This window comes from Hipposideros armiger, unplaced genomic scaffold (genome assembly GCF_001890085.2).
Source record: "Hipposideros armiger isolate ML-2016 unplaced genomic scaffold, ASM189008v1 scaffold_58, whole genome shotgun sequence".
Classification (NCBI taxonomy): domain Eukaryota; kingdom Metazoa; phylum Chordata; class Mammalia; order Chiroptera; family Hipposideridae; genus Hipposideros; species Hipposideros armiger.
In genome coordinates this window covers 1,457,525-1,465,406 of record NW_017731408.1, presented here as the reverse complement: position 1 = coordinate 1,465,406, position 7,882 = coordinate 1,457,525, and the positions used below count along the sequence as shown (strand labels likewise).

Genomic DNA, 7,882 nt, shown 5'->3' with positions numbered 1-7,882 from the left:
TTGGAACAGTTTTTTAAAATTATGCATTCTCATAGCCTTTAGACTCTCCAAAAATTTACAATACTAATACAAGTGCCTTTTACTAGTCACTTACAATTTGACTTATTTTAACATTGGTTCAAACTTCAGAAGCTCCAAGCCAGTGTAAGCATATTCACCTGCCTTTTGCCGTGCATACTTTGAAATCCTCTACATGTCCATTACCAATGTAGGGAGAATGGGGGAATAACTGGTAATGGATATGGGATTCCTTTTGGGGGAAATAAACATTCTAAAATTAGATTACGGTGATGGTTGCACAACTTGGTAAATGTACTAAAAACCACTGACTTTTAAACAGGTGAACTTTATGGTATATAAATTATGTGTCATAACTGTTTAAAACATAACAAAAGCTTCTCTTCATTTTTTGTCCTTCTGGACCTTTATGCAGAATTAAATACTGATGCCTAGTCACTGCTTTGAGGAGTCTTTGCTTCTTTGTCATTTTTGGCACTGTTCTATTTTGGTTCTCCTTTTACCTTACTCATTGTAAGGAGCAATTGCTTTCTTCTTTAGTCAATTCATCAATCCTTTCCTCTTCTGCAAAATGTTAAATATTGGAATTTCCCAGTTTTCATTCACACTTTTTGCCAATCCTGTCAACATGGTTTTCTCTGGATCTAGCACACTACCTAGCTTATAATAACTCTCAGTAAGTTTTTGTTAGATGAACATCTAAATTCACTGACTCCCAAGGCTGATAAATTTCCCATTTTGCTGTATCTAGCCAGGCTGCTTTTTTGAGTTCTCAAGTTATATTGTTTACTTATTAGACATACCTGCCTAGACATTAGGTATTCAGGACATGATTTTTCTTCCAAATCACACCTGTTTAACCTGTATCATTTCAGTTAAGTAGCGTCTTTATCCCCTCACTGCCCCTTTGTCACAAATCTCAATTTTATTCTCATTATCTCCTTTTCCTCACCTCCCATACTGAATGCCTCAGCAAATTTTATCTATTGCACTTCAAATATGTCTCTCAAATCGTAGCCTCTAGGCTCCAAACCCTCTGCCTTGTTTTATATTGCTGTCATGTAACATATAAGGCTGATCATATTAATCCTGTATTATTAAGAAAGATTGATTGTCTTCTCTGTTGACTATAAGATGTAAAAGTAACGACTTTAGGGAAGTCTTGGTTCTAAACCTATGTTTCTTACCTTAGCTTTGGCTACGGTAAGGCTAAGGCTGCTTTGAAATGATCTTTCGTGTTACCCGAACTTCTTTAGATAACATTGCCTTTTTATGTCTCCATGCCTTTGTTCATGCTCTTTTTTTCTGCTTGTAATGTCTTTTCCCTTTTGCCCAGCAGTTTCCTGTGTATCATTTAAGTTTCTTTTACAAAGTCATTTTGTTCATTCTTTAATTGATTATTTACTAAGGTGCCAGCTTTGTTCTGATTACTGTGCTTGGTCAGTGAATTAGACACAAACCCTTGTCCTCATGGAACTTACAAAATAGATCCTCATTGAAACCTTAATGAAATCCTCTATCTTTCCAGGCAGGGTTAATTAGTTCTTTGATCATAGCTATAATAATATCAAATAAGAGTTTCTAGAGGCAATGTCATGTGAACAGCTTAGCTCATTGGCTTTGAAGTCCGTAGACTTACTATTTACTACTGATAGGTAAGACTTCATGTCTTCATCTTTAAAATGAAAATAACAGTATTTAATCAGGGCCTGGTTGTTGTGAATCTTGTTGATAATGTATATAAAAGAGTCTGATGTCTAGCACAGAGTAGTCTGATGCAATAAATGCTGTTATTAAAGTTCTTTTTGACATTTAATAATTTCCTTATCCTGATTATAACATAAAAAAATTTAGGCTGAGCCCAGCATAATTCATTTGTATGTATGAAGATCTGGTACATAGTTGGCACTCACCAATGTTTGGTGAATTTTTTAAATTAGATTTTTGGGGAAAATAGATCAGATTTGTATAAGTAGTGTGGTACTGAGGTGAGTGTTAGGGCTTTTACTATCCAACAACATAATTTATTTTAAGTTTTTTCAGCTGTCTTTTGTTAGAGTTTTAACTGGTAGTATAATTAACACTAGATTTTGATTTTTCTCATAACTTTGCTTACTGGTGGAAATGCTGAGTGAATAAAAAAATGGGTAACAGGCTAACAGCATCTAGGAAAAGCTTAAGATTATTTATTGAATAATTGACTTAGTTNGACTCTATCTTCTGAGTAAAATACTTTCATTTTCTTTTTGAATTACTTTTAAGACTTCACCCTGATATGAGAAGTGTAAAATGAAACCATAAGGTATTTAAACAACATCTACTTCTCTGTGACTTTTTTTTTTCTTTTTCTACTTGGATTGATAACTTTATACAATTTAGAAATCATAGTTCCTCTTTTAACATGTAATTTTTTTTTTCAGGTAAAGTTGCATTTTTTTCAGAAGGTAGTAAAGTATGGGCTATTCTTAGTGTTAATCTCCACCATGATCACTTTATTGATTTTAGTGAATTTTAAGTAGATACTTAACTACCTTTTGATTTAAATTGCTGGCTTGGGATATATACCATATTTGCTGTGAATTTACCACATAATTGAAGTAAAGAGTTATTTGAACACTTCTATGATCAGAGAAAGTTCTGTAGAAGACTAGAAGTTTACTCCACATTTTGCAATAAAACTAATAAGCTAAATAAGACGTAACAAAAGAAGCTAGATAATCAGTATAGCTTACTGATGTTTGAGAAGCATGGGACTGAAAAGATTAGTCTGTTATTTTTCTTTTTCTTATTTTTTCTTTTGGTCTTTTTTTTTAAAAAAAAACAACTTAGGGGTATATAGCTTTTAACTTTTATCTTTGTAAAAATTTTGTCACTCTCCCAAATATTAGGAGTTGAAAGGGAAGAATCACAACTCAGACAACTTCATTTTTCTATTTCCTGGTGAAAACAAGGTGGATGGAATCTCATGAACCCCTTGCAACATTTCTACCTTCATTTAGATTTCTGTTAGCTTGCATAATCCTCATTTACTAAAAACTGACTTTTTCTGTGGGAAGATCATTTTGGGGATAGATGAGATATTCAGACAGACACTGGTGTAAATAATATGAGAATAGGGCCTTTGTTTGCCTTCCCCTTCACGCCCCATGCTGTAGTCCTAGCCCAGCACATAGAACAAAATGAAGGATTTAGAGTAATGAAAAATAAACTTTGGACTATACTGATTTGCAAAAAGTGATTATATGGGTATAAGGGTAAGAATATAAACTCTCAGTGAGGAACCTTCCAACAGTGAATTTTAATGTGGTAGCATTCCAATGTGATTAAAAAGCAAGGGTTAGTGGCTATAGCAAAGAACTTGTAGAAAAAAATGGATGTGTAGCCTGTGTGGCTACTGTGTACCCCAGTTTGTGTAAAAGCTCTGACACGGACATTGCNCCTATTCCTGGCCTGAACACCCTCTCCTACAGCAGGGAAATAAATACTGTGTGACTGCTACTGAGAGCATCTGAAGGGCCTTGTTCTGGCTCCTGTCCCAAGATTAGATTTAATTCTGGGAGAGGAAGAGAGGATCCTGAGCATTTGTTTGGAGAGAGAAAAAGATAGGATGTTCTCATAGGGTGTTCATACAGCACGCAAAAAGAGCAATGCGCAACTCCTGGAGTGCCACTCATACAAATTTTAATGTGAACAGTGCTTCCTGGAGTTGTGCAATTTAGTAGCTACTTAGCAGAGCTCTGCTCTGTGACACACAGTTTTTTGAATTCTTCTTCTTATTTATTTTCACATTTGCCTTCTCCATGAGGTCAGGGACAATATCTTAATAATCCTTATATCCCAAGCATCTGGCTCAAGGTAGAGTCAATCACTGTTATTAGAAAATGCTTTAGGATTCGATTTCAATATTCATCCATTTATACATTATTAATTGGCCAATTAGCTTACCATACTTTTTCAGAGGAAAGCTGAACTTTTAAAGTCTTGTAATTGACATGTAAAAAATAATAGATTATGTATAGTTGAGCCATTCAAGTATTAGAGGAAGAATGTAGTTCGGACCTTAGTTACGATTCTCTGTTTTAATGCTTCTACCTTTTCCAACTGATCTACATTTGGCTCATTCTTACTTGTTTTACCTGATCAACTCACTAACCACAGTGGGCCTCGTAAAAGGAATAAGCAGCCTATCTTTTGATGCTTGAGTTATGTTTCCTTCTAAGATTTATTCCAAAAATCTGTGTGATCCGTTCTTGTAGAACAGAAAATACATATTCTGTATATTAAAATATTTTATGTATAAATTGTAGTGACATGTTAAAGGTGTGTATATAAACACATAAATGGGAGGGTTTTGTAAAAAGTAGATAATTATGTGATTTATAGTGAGAAAACGACAATCAAACCTCCATTGTAATTTTAATCTCAGATTTTGACATTAGGCCAAAGAATTGGTAAGAAATCATTAGAAAGTCAAAACATTTAATTGCAGTATCATCCACAACTTTTCAGAGAGACTTATATTTTTATTAGTCAAAGATTTTAGTGCTTGGAAGCTGTGTGCTGATAGGGACCTAACTACAGCATCTTTTACAGAGAAGGCTTTCTTCCCCGATCTTACAGAGTCTAGGCTCACAGCCTTAATTTGAATACTTTTGTGTGTGTGTGATCTTAGTTTTAATTATTAGTGGAAATAGTTAAAGATGAAGTTGGTGAATGTTGCATCATGTAGTATTGCTAGAATTTTTTGGATAGATACAGATATATAGAGGTATAGGTATGTAGTGATCTAGGCGTGTACCTATTTATAATGTCTCGGAATAAGCGATTTCTCATCTTACCCATGCTTGTATTTGGTCAACAGTCTGTTTCTGAATACTTGGAGTCTTTTTAATTTTTCTAGCCATACCATAGTGATAACTCCAAAAATATATAATAACTTATTTAGTTAATTCATAACCTTATAGGAAGAAAGCTGATCAGCATGGGGAGAAAGTTAGATCAGTATGCCAAATTTGCCAATTTTTAAAAATCCTATTTTCCCTAGAAGGGGCTTCTCGGGAAGGAGAGGCAATATTTCTTAAATGAGAGTGAAGTTTTTATGTGAATGATCGAATCTTCCAGTAAGTTGATAATTGAAAGTACACATTCCCCTTTCCCATACTGTTCTAAAATGACAAATTGTGCCTTTTTTTTCCCTTTTCTTTTCTTTTTTGGTGATAGAGCTTTATACTGAGAGTGCATACCAGAGGGAGTAGGGTTAGGAAAACAAAAGATTGGATTTTTAGGCCCAGGTTTGTTCCTGTATAAATGACTTTAAACATGCTAGTAATTACCCTCATCTGAAAAAATGAGTGTGACTTTTTTCTAAAGAAGCATGTATTACTCTCACCATCAGAAATTGGATGATAAATGCTATTTTTTCAGATGAGGCTAATAGCTATTCCATTATGACTAAGTTCCTTGAGGGTTTGTATCCTGTATCACCTGGAGCAGTGCTTTCATATGGAGAGACTCTCAAAAAATGTGTTGAAATCGTTGGTGTCTCAAGGTGACTTCTGTAATTCATTCTAGGTCTGAGATCTGAAATAAGTGATTTTTGCTTTGTCTTCAGATTATGTTAAATTGCTGTAACAGGAGGTAGACTACTTGTTTTAAGAAGGTAGTCTTAAGATATAGCTTAATGTAAAGATTATCATGCTGACTATAAAGTTCTTCATTATATTTGGATCATATCTAAGTATTTCTTAATATTTGGTAGAATATTTACATTTGAAGACAAGTATATAATTAGAGAAAGTGAAACGTACCTTAAATTTTTTTCTACTATGTGAACAAATTCTCAATTCCTGATGTATTGGTGCTTTAGTTTCAGCCAAATGTCATCATTTTGACAATTTTTTCCTAGCTTCAAAGAGCACAAAAATATCATAATTCTGCTTACTCCTAATTTTCATTATTATTCTTATAGATACCATCTTTGAGTTACTTGATAATTTGTGAATGAGTACATGCTTTAATAGGCATTGGATTTGACTTCACTCTTGTGCATTATACTACAATCTATTGTTACCTAATTTATTAATAATTGTATAATTGCAGCTTAATATCTCTTATAATTTTAATTATTATCAAGAAGAATGACATCATTTAATTTAACTCAAAATTCAGAAGGATGGATGAATGACAAATTAATAATTTACCACCTTTGCATAATACTGAAGCATAGACTATTAGAAGGATTGATGGCAGAAAAGGTTAACAAATTTTAGCAGCTTTCATTAGCTTTACATGGTCATATGTTTGTGGTGCTGACTGAAATAGGCTTCGTAGGAGATCTCAGTCTAGGGAACTAATTACTTGTGCCGATTGCTGCACTGATGAATAGACCCTCATTGTATCATTCCCCTGAAGACGAGGAGCAGCCTGTGATTCACGACTGCATCCTGGCTGATATTTGATAATAATTTTAACAGATAAATGTAGGTAGGCAGAATGATGAAGTGCCTATCCAAGCTCCAGGACTATCAAAGCCATACACATAACCATCTGTGTACCGCTTTTCCCCCTCTCAACCTACGGAGAATTTGATTTTATTAATTGAGTTCAGACAACTGTTGTCTTTTGCTTGTATGTAGATTCTGTAGGTATTTCTTATTTTTTTTAANTTGAAACTGGGTTTTATTGCTCTGTGATAGGTTCAAAAGAAGTAACAGGTTAATGGAAGGAAGATCAAAATGATCACAGGTACTTCATGTCTTTCTTTCAAAACTTTGACATTTGACCATGAACATTATAAATGACTGTTTTTCTTTTAGAAACTGATTTGCTTTAGAAATGATGTATGAAATAATATGTGTTTTGCATGTCCTGTTGTAATGATAAAGGTCATATAGTATCATTTACATAATCTCTAGCCAGAAATGAACTCAGTAATATCCTTGGTATAACATATACATTATTGGAGGTTTAAAACTCTCATTATTCATGAAAGTTAATTTTACAGTGGGTGTGAATGATCTATCTTATGGCTGGTTTTTTGATCATTCTATAAAATAATATGGAGCAAAGCCTGCTCAAATAATAGGAAAACCAGTAAAGAGTGATGCATTCGCCTGACTCTCTGTATACCCGATTGGATCTTGATTGATGGCAATCATTTGTCTTTGTCAAAAAAAGGAGAAAAATTCAGACATTGAAATAGGAGTGCTATCAAACTTTCTACAATGGCAGAAAGATTCTATTAATGTGGCCTTAAAGTATTAACTGTCTCTGTTGGGAAATGATAAAGAATGTTAATTTTTTTTCCTTGAGCATATTTAAGTATAAAATGCATTATTTTGTCTACTGTTGGGATTAAAAGAATACTTTTATGGCACACTAGAATTGATGAAAGCAAAAAAAATAAAACAGCTTAAAATGATGAAAAAGCAAATAGATCTTAATCCTTTTTATTATTATTTTTCTCAATGAAATGATAAAAAATTAGTGTAGTGTCATAAAATTCTTACTGCTGTATTCCATCTGATACTGGACCGTGGAAGGTTGACTTCAGAGAGGCTTAAAGTGGAAGAGGAAACATATTTTTAACTGTTTTATTCTTTAGAATTTTTCTTTTCTTTCCAAATATTAGAGCAAAAAGACATTCTAGACATGTTATTTATTATATTTTTAAAAAACTTAATTGATCTTGGTATGGTTTGGAAATGGAAAGAATGTTAGAACTGTATGTAATATATTAAAAGACAGAATTGGTAAATAGCATTTTGCAGCAAGACCAATTCTGACCTTTCATAATTTCTTGCAATAATAAATATATCTTATATATTAATATTTTGGATAGATAAATATTTTATCTGTGTTATGA

At 33.1% G+C, this 7,882-nt stretch overlaps 2 protein-coding genes across 2 annotated transcripts in view; one reads left to right on the top strand and one right to left on the bottom strand.

The window, feature by feature from the left end:
- LRBA (LPS responsive beige-like anchor protein) overlaps window positions 1-7,882 on the top strand; it is a 610,319-nt gene that overhangs the window by 338,626 nt on the left and 263,811 nt on the right. The gene's annotated exons all lie outside the window — the stretch shown is intronic.
- The window catches only part of MAB21L2 (mab-21 like 2), a 21,193-nt gene continuing 17,981 nt past the window's right edge, over window positions 4,671-7,882 (bottom strand). The window contains exon 4 of the mRNA XM_019641180.1: window positions 4,671-4,680. The gene's annotated coding sequence lies outside the window, so the exon portion shown is untranslated. The remainder of the gene's footprint in view (window positions 4,681-7,882) is intronic.